This window comes from Mobula hypostoma, chromosome 16 (genome assembly GCF_963921235.1).
Source record: "Mobula hypostoma chromosome 16, sMobHyp1.1, whole genome shotgun sequence".
Classification (NCBI taxonomy): domain Eukaryota; kingdom Metazoa; phylum Chordata; class Chondrichthyes; order Myliobatiformes; family Myliobatidae; genus Mobula; species Mobula hypostoma.
The window spans coordinates 8,547,199-8,566,890 of record NC_086112.1 but is presented as its reverse complement, the minus strand read 5'-3'; the positions used below and the strand labels follow the sequence as shown (position 1 = coordinate 8,566,890).

General features: G+C 41.2%; 1 long non-coding RNA gene across 6 annotated transcripts in view; it reads right to left on the bottom strand.

The window, feature by feature from the left end:
* Window positions 1–19,692, bottom strand: part of LOC134357214 (uncharacterized) — a 267,924-nt gene that overhangs the window by 48,404 nt on the left and 199,828 nt on the right. For 3 of the 6 annotated variants that reach the window (XR_010020564.1, XR_010020566.1, XR_010020568.1), the window contains one exon: window positions 10,915–11,105. The exons of the other annotated variants lie outside the window; for them this stretch is intronic. This is a non-coding gene — a long non-coding RNA (uncharacterized LOC134357214). The remainder of the gene's footprint in view (window positions 1–10,914; window positions 11,106–19,692) is intronic. 6 annotated transcript variants of the gene reach the window in all.

Below are 19,692 nucleotides of genomic sequence, written 5' to 3'. Positions count from 1 at the left end.
TTTTGATATTTAAAGATGATATTAAACACGTCTGATTCTTATTCTGAAACAGAGTCATAGGACACTGTCATGATGAGGTTGCTTTCAGGTTTGTGGAACAACTCCTCATGGTCCATCTGGGTAGCCTCCAACCTGAGAGCATGAACATCGATTTCTCCTTCCGCTAATTTTTTTTCCTTCACCTTCCCTCTTCTATTCCCTACTCTGACCTCCTACATCTTCTCCTCACCTGTCTATCACCTCCCTCGATGCTCCTCCTCTTTCCTGTGCCCCACTCTCCTCTCCTATCAGATTCCTTCTTCTCCAGCCCTTTGTCTTTTTCACCTGTCGCCTCCCAGCTTCTCACTTCATCTACCCCTCCCCTATCCATCTGATTTCACATTTCACCTTTTAGCTTGTCGTCTTCAATCCCCTCCCTCACTCTCGTTTTATTCTAGCATCTTCCCCCTTCCTTTCCAGTGTTGATAAAGGGCATCAGCCTGAAACACCAACTGATTATTCATTTCCATAGATTCTGCCTGACCTGCTGATTCCTCCAGCATTTTGTGTGTGTCTCTCTGGTGCTCCCACTCCATATATATGCCTTTTGGTTAATATCTCTTTGCACTTTGTCCCTTCCCAACAATTGCCATTACGTGTAAACCTGGCTTCTGTCAAATCTTCTGATTGGTCACTAAAGGTACAGTATCTGGGACTGACCCGAGATGAGGCTTTTTCACTCAAGTCTTTTCCTTTGAGCATTTCTTTTATCAAGAACTCCAAATGTGAGATATCCTCTGTCACCTTGTGGCAATACGGGGAATTGGTTGAAACAAAAACTGCGGATGCTGGAAATCTGGAATAAAAACTCAAAATGCGGGGAGTACTTTGTAACATCAGTAAACATGGTTAATGGTTTAGGTTGCAGGACACTGCTGGGTGCTTCCAACCTGTCGTATCTTTATTTAAGGAAAGAGGTTAATGTATTTGTAAACCACACAACCAAAATTTAGGTACTTGCAAAACCATTTTTAATGAGGTCCCATTTTGTATTACCAGCTAAAATGTGTTTTATTTTAATCGTAAAATAAGTGTTCACTCTAATTTTTTTTACAGCTGCATAGACCAGCCATTACTCTGAGCAGGAAACTTTTACACTGCACGGCACTTTAAATGTTTAAATGTTAAAATTTCAGCTTCAGGGCAACAAAGGCAACCTGCAGACTGCTTAGAGGGTACAATGTTTACAATTGACATTGACCTTTGAGCCAGATACCTTTGTTGTTTGTCTACCATCCCTTTTAAGAATATAGAAATAAATTTCTCAAGACAAAATGCGATAGTTAGTTGAAAAATTGAGCTTACAGGAAAGTGTTTTTTTCCAGCAGTAGGGTCCATTGTATCCCATCCTAAAGTACTAACGTTTATGATGTTCCTTTTCACACGGACTGGCAACACTCTGGCCTTTTGCCCAAGTAACTGGACTCCAGATGTGAGATAAGGTGTTGAATGTTTGTAGGAAACAGGAGGGTAGACATTAGCTGGCAGATGGTGGACAACTTCACCAAAGTGCCACAGGCCTGTCTACTTCAAGGGCCTGGGTCTTATTACCTTGTTAATATGTGTCTTTTAGATCAGCATTGTAATGTCAACTTTGAGTAGGCATATCTTAGGAAGATTCAATATACTAAGTCTTGTATTCTACTACCCTTTTTACTTTCTATTGATCATCTAATTTTTCAATCTCATGATACATTCCCTTTATAATGTTAACCAATCCATCTCACTTTTTCCATGACTTGAGGCCCTCCATTGTTTGGGGTCAACTAGGGATGTTGCGTCCAAGCTCTCTACATGGTATGCAAGCCAGGGCAGGATGATATGGAGAGCAAGCTGTTGCCACACAGCTGATCTGTCAAAGGTATTGCAGAGACCAACACAGTTTGGCACCAGCAGCATAGTCAGTGTGAACTCAATGTAGGACTGCCTTAGGGACTCCAGCTCTGGACTTTTGCTCGAGGTTTACTCCTGAAGCTTTCCCCGTGAGTGGAAGGCAGCCAGGGTTTGAGATAAGAGTTTTCCTTCTCCTAGATGAGCCGTTAATCGTGGCTGACAAGCCCCATCTGCCTGAAGCGACATGACTACTGACTAAAGATTTTCCAAAGAATTTTTGTTTTGAACATTGATGTACCAATGATTTTTCTGTTTTTTATTTTGCAGCAATGAGAGATTGTCTGTGATTTCTGGAAATTCGATGCTATTTTAGGTGGTACCCTAGAAAAGGCCTAGATAGAGTGGATGCTTCCAAAGGCTGGAGAGTCTAGGACTCGAGAGCACAACTTCAGAATAGAAGGATATCTCTTTAGTACAGAGATGACGAGGAATTTCTTTCGTCAGTGGGTGGTGAATCTGTGGAATTCATTGCCAAGTGGAGGCCAAGTCATTGAGTATATTTCATTGTTATATCTTAATATCTGTTTTCTCCAGTAAGCAATGTCACATTTGTCCAACAAACATGTACCAATGCAACATTCACTTCTCAGTGGATCACTGACCATGTGATAAATCACAGATTGGTTCCAGCATGGAACAAGGATATTTGGTCAGTACTATTCTTTCCATCAGTAATTCAGTATTCCCATTACCCCACCTTATCCCCATAACCTTGCAAATTGTTTCCTTCTCTTCTCAGGAATGAATCCCATTCCCTTTTGAATACCATCATTAAGTTACAGGCTGGAGGAACAACACCTTATATTCCTTCTGGGTAGACTCCAAACTGATGGCATGAACACCAGTGTGAAGACATCAGGAAGGAGGTACAGGAGCCTGAAGGCATACACTTAATGACTGAGACCCAGCTTCTTCCCTCTACCACCCGATTTCTGAATGAACACTACCTCACTACTTCTTTATTTCTATTTTTCCACTACTTTTTTAACTATTATAGTTCCTGCATATTAGTTTGATTTCTAGCATCCACAGGTTTTCTCTTGTTTGTGATTCCTCCAGCATTTTGTGTGTGCTGTTGTGTGTGTGAGCAAGAGCCTTATGTCCCACACCACCAAGTTCAGGAACAGTTCAACCAAAATGCTCCTGAACCAGTGTGGTTAACCTCACCCACCCCAACAATGAACTGATTCCACAACCTATGGACTCCCTTTCAAGACTCTTTACAATTCATGTTCCCAGTATTATATATTTGCAGTTTTTTTTGTATTTTTACAATATGTCTTCATTCGCACATTGGTTGTTTGTCAGTATGTGTAGTTTTTCATTGATTCTATTGTATTTCTTTGTTCTACTGTGAATGCCTTTGGACTTTAAATTTGCCTCAGTTCAGTCTGCTCCAGTGCTTCCATATTCCAACTAGTCACTGAATAAAATGGTGTTTCCTTGTCCCACTTTTAGTTCAATTACTCAGTTTTCTTTTTCTCAATCTTAGTTCCTTAATGTTGTTCTCACCGGGGATGGTAATGGGTGTAAACTCTCACTTCCTATTGAATGTTCCCAATGATGTTCGTCTCAAATATCTCTGACGAGAAAGTCCAACTCCTCACTTTCACATGTGGCTTAGCTATTAAGCCTGATATAACCATTTCTACTGACAGGAGAAGGGGCAAAGGCCCTGGTGCCTTAAAACCAGCTGGGCAGATAAGGTTCATCAACCAAGGTTGGCAGCACATCCAAGAGAAGGAAAACTCGGATCTCAAACTTCCGCTGCCTTGCAGCTATATTCACTCATTGGGAAGGCTTCTGGAGTAAACGCCAGAGATGAAGTCCCTAAGGCAGTCCTACATTGAGTTCAATGCTGACTGAGAACTCCTATGATGCCGCTGGTGCCAAACTGTATCGGTCTCTGATGTGCCTTTGAATTCATCAGCTGTGTGGAGGGGGGGAACCTGATGCATGGGCAACAACTTGCCCTTCATATTGTTCTACGCTCGTTTGCGTGTTACTAAACAGCTAGAACGGAATGTCTATGGACCTCCCTGACTAATGGAGGGCCTCAAGCTCTTATACGAATCACTTTCGTTCTGTGCACTTTAGGGCACTTTGACTTCATCCTTTTTCTCACACACTCCAGATGTCGGCCCACTCACTCTGTACAACTGAAGTTTTACAAAGTAGGTGAACGGGCCGAAGATTTGTTGGTTCCATTCCAGCTGATCACAATGTGTACATTTAAAATCCAAGGCCAAAAACCCTTTTCACAATATCAGATTGAAATTTCAGTTGCAGTAATACTGTGAGTTTTAACTTGTACTATCTTGCAGAGGAAGGTGGAAGCTGCTCGATGTTGGAAGGGCTCGAGAGATTGTCTCATGACCTACTGAGGAACACCAGAGTGCATAATAAGCAAACAAAAGTTTCTCATCTTACATGCAAGTTATTGACTTTTTTGTTATTATTCAAAGTGATATAAAGAAAACAGATAGTAGGAAATTATGTCATTATTTTTGCAGAATTTAGTTCACTTGTAGAAAATGAACATTGTCATTTATAATTATCTGTCTATATCATGAAATAATTTTACTATCTTCTACTTTCTTTCAGCCCCAATGCTGACAATTAAAACAGCGAAGCCAGAAGCTCATTTATGCTGGCATTCCTTACGAATTCAGAATCAGAATCAGGTTTTATATGACTGGAATATATTGTGAATTTGGTTGTTTTGTGGCAGCAGTACATTGTAATACATAATAATAAAAAATCTATAAATTACAGTAAGAAATGCAGTACTGTGCAAAGGTCTTAGGTTTCAGATGGAATGGCCTCCACAGGGCCCTGATCGCAACATCATTGAGACTGTCTGGGATTACCTGAAGAGACAGAAGTAAGCGAGACAGCCAAAGTCTGCAGAAGAACTGTGGCAATTTTACCAAGATGCTTGGTACAGCCAATTTTCTTATGACAGTATACCTAAGAGAATTGAGGCAGATTTAAAGCAAAGGGTGGTCACACCAAATATTGATTTGATTTAATTTTTTACTGGTTACTGCTCTTTACAGTATTTTTTGGACATTTGGAAGCTTTTCATTTCATTATTTTTGAAAGCATCTTCACTTTACAGATTTCTTTTTACATGTGCGCAGTCAAAAAAACAGTCAATTAGATAAGTAGTGCAAAAAGAGAGAGGAAATAATAGTGAGGTAGTGTTCATGGGTTCATTGTTCATTTAGAAATTTGATGGCGGAGAGGAAGAAGCTGCAGCTGAACCATTGAGTGTGAGTCTTCTGGCTCTTGTACTTCCTCCCTGATGGTAACGATGAGAAGAGGGCACATTCTGGGTGATGGGGGTCCTTAATGATGGATGCCATCTCTTTGAGGCATTGCCTTTTGAAGGTGTCCTTCAAATAATATTAATTTTTAATAGTATTCAATGACACAAATAGAAAAGATGTAATTTATATTAATAAAAACATTTATCAAGTTTTAGTGGAAAAAGGGTTAATGAACCGATTTGCGTTTCTGAGTTTATTAATTTATTAATTGAAATGTCAAATGTAAGTTATTAGGTAATGACAACTAATCAAATATATATACAGTTAAATATCATTTTTCACCAGTTTATACTTATTGTTAGGTGTGTCATCAATTTTTAGGTGTAAAGGTGATTTTAGGCTATCTGGACACACTGAGTCATTTAGAAACGTCTGTGTAATTATAGACTATAATTAGTAATCTATGTCAGAATTCAAGAACACATCTACACAAAGTGCTGCCACAAGAAAGCGACATCCATTATCAAGGACCCCCACTATCCAGAGCTGCTCTCTTCTTGCTGCTGCCATCAGGCAGAAGTTACAGGAGCCTAAGGTGCTAGACCACCAGGTTACAGTATTACCTCTCAACCACCAGGCCCTTGAACCTGCATGGATAACCTTACTCATCTCAACCTTACTGGCCCGGTCTCAATCTACAGGCTTGCTTTCAAGGACTCGACAACTTGTGTTATTATGGTACGGTGGCATTCTCACCGGCGGCACGGTAGCACAACGCATTACAGTACAGGTGACCATTCTCCCCTTGATCACATGGGTTTCTTCTGGGTGCTCTGGTTTTCTCCCATAGTCTAAAGACTGACTGGTTGGTACGTTAATTGGTCTTTGTAAATTGTCCCGTGATTAGGCTAGAGTTAAATCAGGGGAATGCAGGGCAGCAGAGATCGAAGACCCAGAAGGGCCTATTCTGCACTGTATCTCAATAACTAACTTAACTAAGTAACTAAATAAGTAAATGATAGATAGATAAATAAATGAACAAACAAACAAATAAATAAATAGATAATTAAATCAATTTAGTTATTTATTGTCTTAATATTATTTTCTGTATTTGCACAATTTGTCTTCTCACAATGTGTATGCGCATTGGTTATTTATCTGTCTTTGTGAGTAGTTTTTCACTGATTCTGTTGTGTTTCTTTGTATTTACTGTGAATGCCTGTAAGAAAATGAATTTCAGGGTAGTAGATGGTGACATATGCGTACTTTGATAATAAATTTACTTTTGAACTTTTTGAAGAAATTTTCACTGTCCTAAAACTGAATCATTGATGTTAAGAACAAAAGTTTTGTACTTATCATTCTAAGCATGCTTCCAGCTTCAAATCAAGTTCAGTCTGCAAAAGGTTAATTCAATGAAAGGGAACGGTCCATAATGATTTACATAATAATGTCGCTGGTGTACGGTGACAGCTGCACCTCATGGGAGAGAAAGCTGAAGACTCTGTATTCAGAATTTTTAATAACGTGGGAAATTGTTTAAGGACATTGGTAAAGAGTTGTCAGCTATCTGGGCAAACTAAGTAGGGAGGGAACCAGTTAACATTTGTGGGAAAGAATTATTTCTGGAAAGGTGGATGTTACTGAGGATTTCAGTCTGTCATGAAAAAGGCAACCATGTGGGCTAAAACTGGCTTTCAAGTGTGTGGTAGATTGAGATTTTGGATTTTTATATAAACATATCTCGTGCTTCACTGTGCCATTTGGCACATTCCTCTGCCCTAAGGTCTGTTCCTTGCTGAACAGACAATGGAAGCATAATTTCAGATCGGTATTCCTTATTAAAATTTTTTATATTAAACCACACAGCCACAAATCTTCATTTATGCCGTCTCCTTTGCATCTCTGAGGAAATAGTTTCCTAAACAGAAGTGTAAATGTACAGACAATTCTGTTCGGAGATTTTGCACAGGGAGCCTCTCACAGGGACTAAATGAAACATGTAGAGTATGTGAGAAATAGTTCTGTATGTATAAGCATGGGATGTAAATAGCAGCAGTGTTGTGCATGCAATCTATTGAACAGTTTTTCATAATTCTCTCATCAGTGTTTCTGCTCTTGTTTCTTTTCGCCCTCACAAAATGGCGGTGGCATCTGATGTGTGCCAGCAAATGGCTTTCCCTCAATTTTCACATGGCCCCGTGCTTCCTGAAAGTCACTTGATTATTTGTATGCTAATTTAGCTGTAGTTTCCAGCAGTTTTTAGCAATCTATTTCCATGGCGCTCTTCGTGCTTTTTAGAGAGGTTGCTTTTTTTTCATCAAACACAATAAATTGCTCGTAGTAGACAAGTTTCAGTTTATTGCTTCAATTTTTTATGCAAGATTTCTATTTGAAAAACATCCAGACATGTCGTGTAACATATTGAACAATGTACTTAACAAAATTATTTTTTATTCAGTATGACAGATGCATCTCGTTACCTTGCCGAGATAAATAGACTGTGCTGGATATGCAAATGATATTTACTACCGGTAGCATTTGCTTTATCTCCGAACGCACATATAAGCTTGTTCTCCGTCAACCTCCGAAAGCCTATTAGCAGCCACATCTAAAGTCATTAATAGAGAGCATCAAATACTCCACTACAATCAGATGCAGCTGAAGCCCAAGTCATTATGGTAGAATTTGTTTCAGTTAGAATTCTCCTTTTGTATCCAGATGGTTTATAGGAAATGGACGATACCAAGCAATACATTCCGAGTCATCCCAGTTCAGTCACTGATCTGTGCCGCACTAACTGAGCTGAACTAAAACTGAAGTATTTTTTCATTTATAGATACAGCACGGTAACAGCCCCTTCTAGCCCAATGAGCCCGTACCACCCACGTGATCAATTAACCTACTAACGTGTACGTCTTTGGAATGTGGGAGGAAACCAGAGCACCCGGAGGAAACCCACATGGTCATGGGGAGAACGTACAAACTCCTTACAGATAGCGGTGGAACAGAACCCAGGCCGCTGAACGTTTGTCGCGTAATGGTAACAGCTACGTTACCATGGCACCCTTGAAAACCGGGGGGGGGAAGGGCCGGGGGTAAGGTAGCAGAGCGCTAGCACTTGCCCTTTCAAGTTGGGCCATTGCAAGCAATCGCTGCCCACCAGTTAAGGAACATAAAGACACAACCATGGTTCCTGTGTCAGATTTCTCCGCCGCCGTCTGTAAGGTGTTTGTACGATCTCCCCGTGACTGCGTGGGTCTCCACCGGGTGCTCTGGTTTCCTCCCATCATCCAAAGACCTACCGGTTGGTAGGCTAACTGGTCGTTGTAAATTGTCCCATGATTAGGCCTGGGTTAAACTAGGGGACTGCTCAGCAGCATGGCTCAAAGTGCCAGAAGGGTCTGTTCCGAGTTGTATCTCAATAAATAAATAAAAACTACAATTTAGCATTTTGAATATGTGGAATTTGGGAAGTTTTAATCTTGATTGTGATGTTCCCCATAACTGAGTTGTCCATTATTCTTTTAGACATAAAATATATAAAAGTAGGAAGGTTATTCTAGATAACATTAGCATATAACACTATGCTACAGTACTATGCAAAAGTCTTAGACAGGCATCTATATATAGCTGGGATGCCCAAGACTTTTGCTCAGTACTGTAGTAATTTTGAATGTTGCACTGTAGGGCTGCCACTAAAAAAACAAATTTAATGACATACATGAGTGATGATCAACCTGATTCTGATATGGCTCTCTATTGTGGACTGAGAGTGGGAAGGGGGCAGGGAGAGGGGAATCGTGGTTGGGAAAAGGGGAAGGGAGAGGGGAGAGAGTGGGAAGCACTAGAGAGACATTCTGTAGTGATCAATAAACCAATTGTTTGGAATCAAATGACCTTGCCTGGTGTCTCAGGGCTGGATGTGTCTGCACCTGCGCCAGCCCCCGACCCTGGCACTCCTTCTCTACCACCTGTCCCACACCCCTCCTGTGACACTCCACCTTCTCCATTCCCAAAATTCTTTGCTCCCGCCGGATTTACAAACTCGTTCCCTGCACCATGTTGACAAATACAGTACTGTGCGAAAACCCTTGGCACCCGTGTGCCTCAGGCATTCATTGGCATAGTACTGTATATCATCTGAGTCAGGCTGTAATTGGATACTGCGTATAGTGCAGCATAGGGCAGCATGACAGCACAGCAATGTTACTGCTTGAGGTGGAGGAGTTCGGAGATCAACCCCAGTATCCTCTGTAAGGAGCTGATACATTCTCCCCGTGGAATGTGTGGGTTTTCTCTGGGCAGTCCAGTCTCTTCTCACTGTCCAAACATACTGGTTAGTGGCTGAATTGGTTGCTATCACAAACACCATGAAACCTGCAGGATGGATGCATGGTCTCGGCCTGAAATATTGACTGTTTACACTTTTCCATGGATACTGTCTGGCCTGCTGGGTTCCTCCAGCATTTTGTATGCGTTGCTAATTGGTTGTTATATTTTATGACTTCAAAACATTAGACTAATTCAAAAGAAGGCACGGGCATCTGGGAATATGGGTCTGACTTGGCGTTTACTTTAAGCAAGGTGCACACACATGACAGAGGCAATTCCCATATTTTACATATAACCTGAATTATTGAAATGAACGAGAATGCTTAATCTAACAATATATTTACAGTATTACTCAAATATTGCTGAAATATTAACACACAACATTGTCAATGTAAATTGTGCCATGATTAAGTTTGGGTTAAATCCGGGGTTATCGAGGGTGGCTGGGTGATGCAGATCACAGGACCAGAAGGGCCTATTCCGTGACGTATCTCTAAATAGATATATAGATAGTCACCACATTATGAAATAAATACAAAAGCCTAAAAGTGATACAGAAGAGATTAATGAAAACATTACCAAATATTGAAAATTGTGTGTGTGGGAAATTGGAAAGGCTGGGTTGTTTGGAGCAGAAGCAATGATAGGCCAATGACTCTTACATCACTAGAAGGGAAATTATGTGTGTGAGTTCCAAGGGATTGGATTTATGTTTATTTGGAAAGGCAGTGACTGGTTAGGGATAATCGGCATGGCACTGCGGGAGGCGACTCTTGTTTCACTTATTTTAACCAAGGAGATTGATGAGAACAAGGCAATAGATGTTGTCTATATGGAATTTGGGGAGGCACTTGACAAGATCCCTCATGGTAGGCTCATCCAGAAGGTGAGGGCAAGGTGATCCAAGGCAAACTGGCTAATTGGATCAGTGAAAGGAGACAGTGGGTAATGGTAGAAGGCTATTTCTCTGATTGGAAGTCTGTGACTAGTGGTGTACCTGAGGGATCAGTGCTGGCAACTCAGCTATTTGTAATATGTGTTAATGACTTGGAGGTGAATGTAGGAGATTTGATTGGTAAGTTTGTAATGATACTGTGTTGAGGGGAGTGAAGAAGGCTGTCTAAAGCTACTCCAGGATGTGGATCATTTGGGCAGAGTATCAGGGTCAGAATCAGGTTTACTATCACTGGCATATGTCGTGAAGTTTGTTGTTTTACAGCAGCAGTGCAATACAATACACAATAATAAAAAACTATAAACAACAAGAAGAAATAAATACAGTTATATATAGTAAATTAAATACATATTTCAAAAAGAGAGCAAACAAAGAAAACAAAATACTATGGTAGTGTTCATGGGTTCAATGTCCATTTACGTTTGTAGAAATCTGATGACAGAGGGGAAGGAGCTGGTCCTAAAATGTTGAGTGTATGTCTTCAGGCTCCTGTACATCCTCCTCAATGGTAGAAATGAGAAGAGGGCACGTCCTGGGTGATGGGGTCCTTAATGATGGATGCCGTCTTTCTGAGGCATCGCCTTCTGAAGATGTCTTCGATGCTGGGGAGGCTAGCATACAAATACAATTTAATTGGATAAGAATGAGATCAGCACACTTCATTTCCCCCATTCACTGTCACCTTACACTTAAATTCCCCACTTCATCCCTACACCGACACACTCCTCTCCAGAGTCCCTCCCCACCCCCTTCATCCCCCCATTCACTGTCACTTCACACTGACACTCCACACCTTATACTCACACTGACACATTCATCTCCACAGTCCCTCACTACCCCCTTCACTCTCCCATTCACTGACACTCCACACCTCATACCCACACGGACACACTCCTCTCCACAGTCCCTCACCACCCCCATCATCCCGCATTCACTGTCCCTTTACACTGACACTCCACACCTCATCCCTACACTGACACACTCCTCTCCAGAGTCTCTCACCACCCGCTTCACCCTCCCATTCACTGTCACTCCACACCTCATCCCTACACTGACACACTCCTCTCCAGAGTCCCTCACCATCCCCTTCATCCCCCATTCACTGTCACTTTACCCTGACACTCCACACCTCATCCCTACACTGACACACTCCTTTCCACAGTCCCTCACCACCCCCTTCATCCCCCCATTCACTGTCACTTTACACTGACACTCCACACCTCATCCCTACACTGACATACTCCTCTCCAGAGTCTCTCACTACCCCCTTCATCCCCCCATTCACTGTCACTTTACACTGACACTCCACACCTCATACCCACACTGACACTCTCCTCTCCACAGTCCCTCACCACCCCCTTCATCCCCCTTCCATTCACTGTCACTTTACACTGACACTCCACACCTCATACCTACACTGACGGTCACTATCCTACTGTGTTTTCACATGTCCTGCTGCTCCCTAGAAGAGTTACAAGAGTCAGTCTGTCACTTAATCATTCCCCGTCAGAGTCGGCCTATGTTCAGAAACTTCATGTACTAACAGTCAGTCTAGGGGTACAAGCTAATCTTATATCTCTACAGCTATGCTCAAGAGTTACCTGTGTTTTGTGATTCATAGAATTGTTTTTATATTTCTTGTGTTTTTATGCTGCATCAGAGCCAGAGTAACAATCATTTTGTTCTCTTTTACACCCATGCACGGAAGAATGACAAGAAACAATCTTGAATCTTGAATGATGCATCTTGCAAATTTACATAAAGGTAGGGTGCATACAGTATACAGTCAAGCACTCAGAAATATTGATGAACAGAGACATAATGAGGACCGATTTCATAGTTCACTGTAAGTGGCAACACAATCAAATTTGATGGTGAACAAGGCATATGGTTTTCTTGCCTTCATAGGTGCAGATTATAAGAGTTGGGTGTTATGTTGCAACTTTATAAAACACTGTTTGGGCCACACTTGGGACATTGTAAACAGCCAGGTTGCTACACCATAGGAAGGTTGTGATTGCAATGGAGAAAGTATCAGAGGAGATTCACTGGGACTTTTGTGATGGAATGAGATAGGGCTTGTTTCCCCTGGAGCAAAGGAAACCGAATGACAAAAGCATATGGTCTAATGAGAGGCATAGGTAAGGAAAATAGCCAAGTTCTTGGACTCATTGAGTTGTATAATAAGGAAACAGTCCAACTGATTCATGCTGACCAAGGTGCCCCATCCAACCTAGTCCCATTGACCAGCATTCAGCCCACAACCTTCTAAACATCTCCACTCCGTGACAAAGTCCAACTGTCATTTAGAAGTTATTATTGTACTTCTCAAAACCGGGATATATAAAACAAAAGGACATGGTTTTGAGGTTAAAGGTAGGGATTTTGACAGAGATGAAGGGGCAAGATAATTTTTTTTTATCAAGAAAGTGGTTGACATTTGGAACACACTGTCAGAGGATGTAAGGGAATCAGATATAATTCAAAGTTCAAGGTAAATTTTTTATTGAGGGACATATATGTCACCATATACATCTCTGAGATTCATTTTCTTGTGGGCATACTCAATTAATTTATAGAATAATAACCAGAAAAGAATCAATGAAAGACCACCCAACTTGCGCGTTCAACCAGAGTGCAGAGAACAACAAACTGCAAATACAAAAAGCAAGAAATAATAATAATAAATAAATAGGCTATAAAAATCAAGAACATGAGATGAAGAGTCCTTGAAAGTGAGTCCCTTGGTTGTGGGAATATTTCAATGATGGGGCAAGTGAGATTGAGTGAAGTTATCCGCTTTGGTTCAAGAGCCTGATGGTTGAGGGATAGTAACTATTGCTGAACCTGGTGGTGTGAGCCCTGAGGCTTCTGTACTTTCTTCCTGATGGAAACAATGAAAAGAGAGCATGTCCTAGGTGGTGGGGGTCTCTGATGATGGATGCTGCTTTCCTGCAAAGGTATTTCATTTAGATGTGCTCAATGGTTGAGAGGGCTTTACTCATGATGGACTGGGCCATATCCACTGCCTTTTATAGGATTTTCCATTTAAGGGCATTGGTGTCCCCATACTGACCTGTGATACTGCCAGTCAGTATACTCTCCACTACACATCTATAGAAGTTTGTCAAAGTTTTAGATGCCATGACGAATCATTGCAAACCCCAAGGGAAGTAGAGGCAGAACTGTGCTTTCTTTGAAATTGAATTTACATGCTGGGTCCAGGACAAATCCTCTGAAATAATAACACTGAGCAACTTAAGGTTTCTGATCCTTCACCTCTAATCCTCTGATGAGAACTTGCTCATGGACCTCTACATTTGCTACCTCTAATTGCTACATTTAAGGGACACCGTTGGAAACCACTTTTTTTAAAAATAATACTTTTTATAAGACCTGTACTTTTTAACAAACTCATATTTTTCACGGTCATGGGTAGAAACTGGTATAGCAGCTGAACTAATGGTTTATCACCTTTCTCATTTTTCATTGGCTAAGTGATGATGATGATGACGTCGACTCAGGCCTGAGAGGCCAGCGTCAGGCATTTTCATGCCTTACAAGGCGCGGAGCGAGAGAGAGAGACTGCGTGACGCGCCACTCCTCACCCAGACATTTTTGCTGTATTTTCCCTTTATTTTACGAGGTCGAGTTGCGATCTCAACACTCAACCCAGCATGGCTGGAAAGCATACTCGGGAATGGCCCGACTGGATTCGAACCCGGGAACCTCCGTTCCGGAGTCCGGCGCTGATGTCACTGCACCACCAGCCGGCCTAAATTGGCTAAGTATCAGCATATTACCCACGTGATGACATTGTCTCAATTATGTAGCCTATTAACTAATTCATTCCTATCTAAGGAATTTCTCTCAGCTGATCTATAAAAGTGATAGATTTCTCAGAAATGCTATCCTTATTCTTTTGTCTTACACCCTTTAACATTAATCTCTTAGCATCGTTTATCAGCTCTTTATTTAGTTTGCATCGTTCTCATATGTTTGTGCTCTAAGATAAACTGAAATCGTAGAATTCCGACGACTCATCATTCTTGACTCCGGGATCAGAAATTAAACAGAGATCCAACAGCACTTAGATGGGAATAGAGGGATATGATCCTCATGGAAGTAACTGGCAAAAGGGGCAGTATAGGCATGTTTGGCTGAAGAGACTATCCCTGAGTGTTACAAATTTATAACCCTGAGGTGGGGAGTTAGCTGAAATGCATAAAATTATGAGCCTGTGATAAAATTGTTTCTTGTTTGGGGTGCCACAATAGCGTAGTGGTTGACACAGCACTATAACAGTTCAGTGTTTTGGAGTTCGGAGTTCAATTCCAGCACCGTCAGCAATGACTTTGTACATTCTCCCCGTGACCATGTGGATTATCTCCAGGTGCTCTGGTTTCCTCCCACAGTCCAAAGACGTACCAGGTGGGAGGTTAGTTGGCCATTGTAAATTGTCCCACTGGGGTTAAATAGTGGGGTTTGCTGGGTGGTGCAGCTCATTGGGCTGGAAAGGCCTTTTCTGCGCTGTACCTCGAAGTAACTAAATGAGAAGGACCTATACTGCTTATCAGAGTGTGGTCAAAATCTGAGGGCAATGATGAAATGTATGACTAAAGGCATAGGTTTTGGGTTCCGCTGAATTGAAACCCCATGATAGGAGCTAGGATTGTATGTGTTGGGGACAGGCCACAAGGGTCACCACCTTTCCAGCTTTATATGGATCTGTTTGATAGTCTTATTGTACAATAGACCAAAGCCAGTGTGCAAAACAGATCTGGGGGTTTTTCATTCAGTGGTGATGTGCAGACTAAAAACAGCAATATGTAAAAACCTGTCCCATACAGCATATTATGCGAGCTTACTCAAAATGAAAATTCAGTGAAATCTTTGCTAATTCATGACTTGGTGGAATTGGAGAGGATGTTTTCTATAGTGGGTGATTCTAGGACCGGAGGGCACAATGGAGGGACGTCCTTTTAGAACAGAGATGAAAAAAAATTTCTTTAGCCAGAGGGTGGTGAATCTGTGAAATTCATTGCCACAGATGGAGTCAAGTCATTGGGTATATTTAAAGCAAAGGTCGATAGGTTCCTGATTACTGAGGGTGTCAAAGGTTACAGGGGGAAGGCAGGAGAATGGAGTTGAGAGGGATAATAAATCAGTCATGATGGAATGGCAGAGCAGGCATGATGGGACAAATGACCTATTTCTGCTCCTATTCTGTCTTATAGTCTTATGGGTCTTTAGAAACTTTAATGAACATTTAAAAGGTTTTTTTTTTCACAAGAACAGGCCATCCAGCCCAACAAATCTCGCCAAGTTCTAATCACATAGTGTGTTGAAATAACTATCGAGTTTAGATTTGAAAGTCTCTACGTTTCTACTCTCAATAACACAACTAGGTAGTTTGTTCCATGTGTCCCAACTCACTGTGTAAAGAAATGCTTCCTGATGTTAGTCTGAAAGTTCCCCTTAACTATTCTCCACCTATGACCCCGTGTCCTTGATGACTGATTAACTTTGAAGTAGCAGCTGGCATCCACGCTACTTATACCCTTTACTGATTTTGAACACTTCTATCAAGTCTCCTTTCATTCTACGTCTACTTAGGCTAAAAATATTGAATTCTTTCAAACTTTCTTCATAGCTCATACCCTGCAGACCTAGGATGAGTCTAGTCGTCCTTTCTGGACTCTCTCCAGAATATTTGTTATGTGCTTATCCAAGTCATTAATATAAATGAGAAGGCAGCAGAGGCCCCAAAATTGAGCCTTAACCGAAGGATCTTGAGAAGCCTGTATATACAAATAAGTTGTAAGGTACCAGATTTTATTTCTAGGTTGATTGGTGGTTGATATGGAAACCATAAGATTCAAATTTGATCTGGATGAAGAACAAGAGAATAAAAGTGAACACAGGACATGTAACTGTGATTAGTGGCATTTACTTCTCAGCAAGTTAAAGGTTGACGTGGATTGTTTCGGACAAATCGTTGCTTCTTAATCTATAACTCAAGAGAATCTGCAGATGCTGGAAATCCAGAGCAACACACTCAAGATGTTGGCGGGACTCAGGCATCATTTATGGAATGATGACATTTCAGGCCGAGACCCTTCATCAGGACTGGAAAGGAAGAGGTAAGAAGCCAGAATAAGAAGGTGGAAGAAGAAGGAGGACCAGCTGGAAGTTAATAGATGAAGCTAGGTGAGTGTGGCGGGGAGGGAAAATATTCCATCTGGGTAGCCTCCAAACAGATGACAGGAACATTGATTTCTCCAACTTCTGGTAATTTTTCCACCCCTCCCTCTTCCTTTTCCTTCATTTCCCCATTCTGGCCTCTTACCTCTTCTCCTCGCGTGCCTATCACCTCTCTCTGGTTTCTCTCCTCCTTCCCTTTCTTCCATGGTCCACTCTGTTCTCCTATCATATTCATTCTTCTTCAGCCCTTTGCCTTTACCCCTTATTACCTCCCAGATTTTCACATCTTCCCCCATCGCCCAACCACTTGGTTTTACCTGTCACTTTGAAACCTTCATGAATCAAGAACCTAACAACCTCTGCTTTAAATACGTATACCCAAAGACGGCCTCCACAGCCATCTATGACAATGAATTCCACAGATTTACCACCCTCTGGCTAAAAAATTCAACAGCACTTCAATCAAAATTGTAATGTATTTCTTACCTCTGTCCTATCACATCTTGAGATTCTGTAGGGTTATTTTTATCTAGTTTGCTTTGCAAAGCATGAGATTATCCTCAGCAATACTATTGGTAGACATGGAAGTAGGTTTAGATCCTGCAGGATATATTATTTAGGAATGGGTGGGAATTGTTCAAATTGACAAACAACTACTGTGACATGCTGTCTGTAAGCAGTTTGTATGTTTTTCACCTGAAAACATGTGTTTCCTCCGGGTGCTCCATTTCCCACCCACAATCCAAACACATTTGGTTATGGCTAGTGAGTAGTAGGAATGCTGTCATGGTATCAGAAGCTTGGCGACACTTGTGGGCTGCCTAGCACAAGCTTTGCTGATTGGATTTGATGCAAACGATGCGTTTCACAGTATGTTTCGATGAAAATGTGACAAATAAAGCTAATCCTTCTTTAAGCCAGCTGGGAAATATTTTGAGAAACTTGGGAGCAAATTCTAATAGGATTTTAAGGCATCTAATCAAAGTCCGCAGATGCTGGAAATCCAGAACACATGCAAAATGTTGGAGGAGCTCAAAAGGTCAGGCAGTATCCATGGAAAAGAGCAAATAATCAACATTTTGGGCTGAGATCTGCTGAGTTCCTCCAGGATTTTTGTGTGTGTTGCTTGGGATTTGAAGACAATTCATATTTTGGAGTTTCCTATTTCCAGCTGCCCTGCCCATCTCTCTTTCTGGCTCCAGGTACATAGAATCCATGAAGACAACTTCCAATGGGATAAGTTCAACTTTAAGTTCAACGTTACTGTCATTCAGCCGTACACATGTACATCACCAAAAGAAGCAACTTTCTTACAGACCGAGGTGTACAACACAAAACATATAACTCACACACACAACATATAAAGTAATATTACCAAAATAAATTAACAAATAATAAGGTGAATTTAACACACAAGTTAAAATTTAAACAGTATAACAGTGTTGGCGCTTCATACGTGATGAGACCCGGGTAGTGTCAGGGAGTTCAGTAGTCTCACAGCCTGGTGGAGAAGCTGTTTCCCATCCTAACTATTCTTGTCCTAATGCTACGATACTGCCTGTCTGATGGTAGTGGGTTAAAGATTGTTGGACATAGGAGGGATCACTGACAATGCGTAAGACTGTGTGCATGAAGTGCTCCTGATAAATAGAAACTGCTACATTTGTCTTTCAGTCTATTTCTGAACCCTCACCTTATGTTGTGCTGCTAAACTCTTTGAGAGGCCTAACTACCTCAAGCAAATGACAGGAAAATAATAATAAATAATTTTCATTATGTAACATAGAATTCATGCTCTTGCTATCAATTGCAACTCTCCCCAGCCATTGCTTCAGTCTACTCAGCCTTAAGCAAGCAACTCACAAACTCAGTACTATATCAAGCTTTCTGTTCTTAAACCTAACTCTCCCAATCTGCTTTGTCCCCCTCCAAATTTAACCACAGCAGTTGCCTCCTGGCTGAATTTTTCTCTGCCCTGAATTAACTTGAGGTTAATTCAAGGTCTTCCACTTTTATCTTTTTGCATCCTAATTCCTCCTCACCTACCACTTTGATTCTCACAACTACACTCAGTGACCACTTTATTCAGTACACCTGTACACCAGCTCATTAAGGCAATTATCTAATCAGTCAATCATGTAGCAGCAACTCAACGCATAGAAGCATGCAGACATGGTCAAGAGGTTCAGTTGCTGTTTAGACTAAATACCAGAATGGGAAAGAAATGTGAAGAGGGAAAAAAGATATAGTGGAGACATTAGTAATGATCTTTCAAGAACCAGTGTATTCTGGTATGGTTCTGCAGGACTGGAAAATCGCAAATGTCACTCCCCTCTTCAAGAAGGGAGACAGGCAGAAGAAAGGAAATTACAGGCCAGTTAGTCTGACCTCAGTGGCTGAGAGGATGTTGGAGTTGATTGTTAAGGATATGGTTTTGGGGTACTAGGAGGCAGATGATAAAATAGGCCAAAGTCAGCATGGTTTCCGTAAGGTAACTCTTGCCTGACAAATGTATTGGAATTCTTTGAAGAACTAACAAGCAGGATAGACAAATCAGCATTGTTGTGTACAATTTGATTTGGATGACGGAATTTATGGTTTTTGGCCAAGTTTGCAGCCAGTACAAAGACTGATGGAGAGGCAGGTAGTATTGAGGAAGCAGAGAGGCTGCAGAAAGATTTAGACAGATTAGGAGAATGGGCAAAGAAGTGGCAGCTGGAATATAGAGTCAGTAAGTGTATGGTCATGCACTTTAGTAGAAGAAATTAAAGTGTAGACTATTTTCTAAATGGGGAGAAAATTCAAAAATCTGAGGAGCAAAGAGACTTGGGATTTCTCGTGTAGGATTTTCTAAAGGTTAGTTTGCAGGTTGAGTCGATGGTGAGGGAGGCCAATGCAATGTTAGTAATCATTTCGAGAGAAATTGAATATAAAAACAAAGATATAATGTTGAGCTTTTATAGGGCTTTGGTGAAGGCTCATTTGGAGAACTGT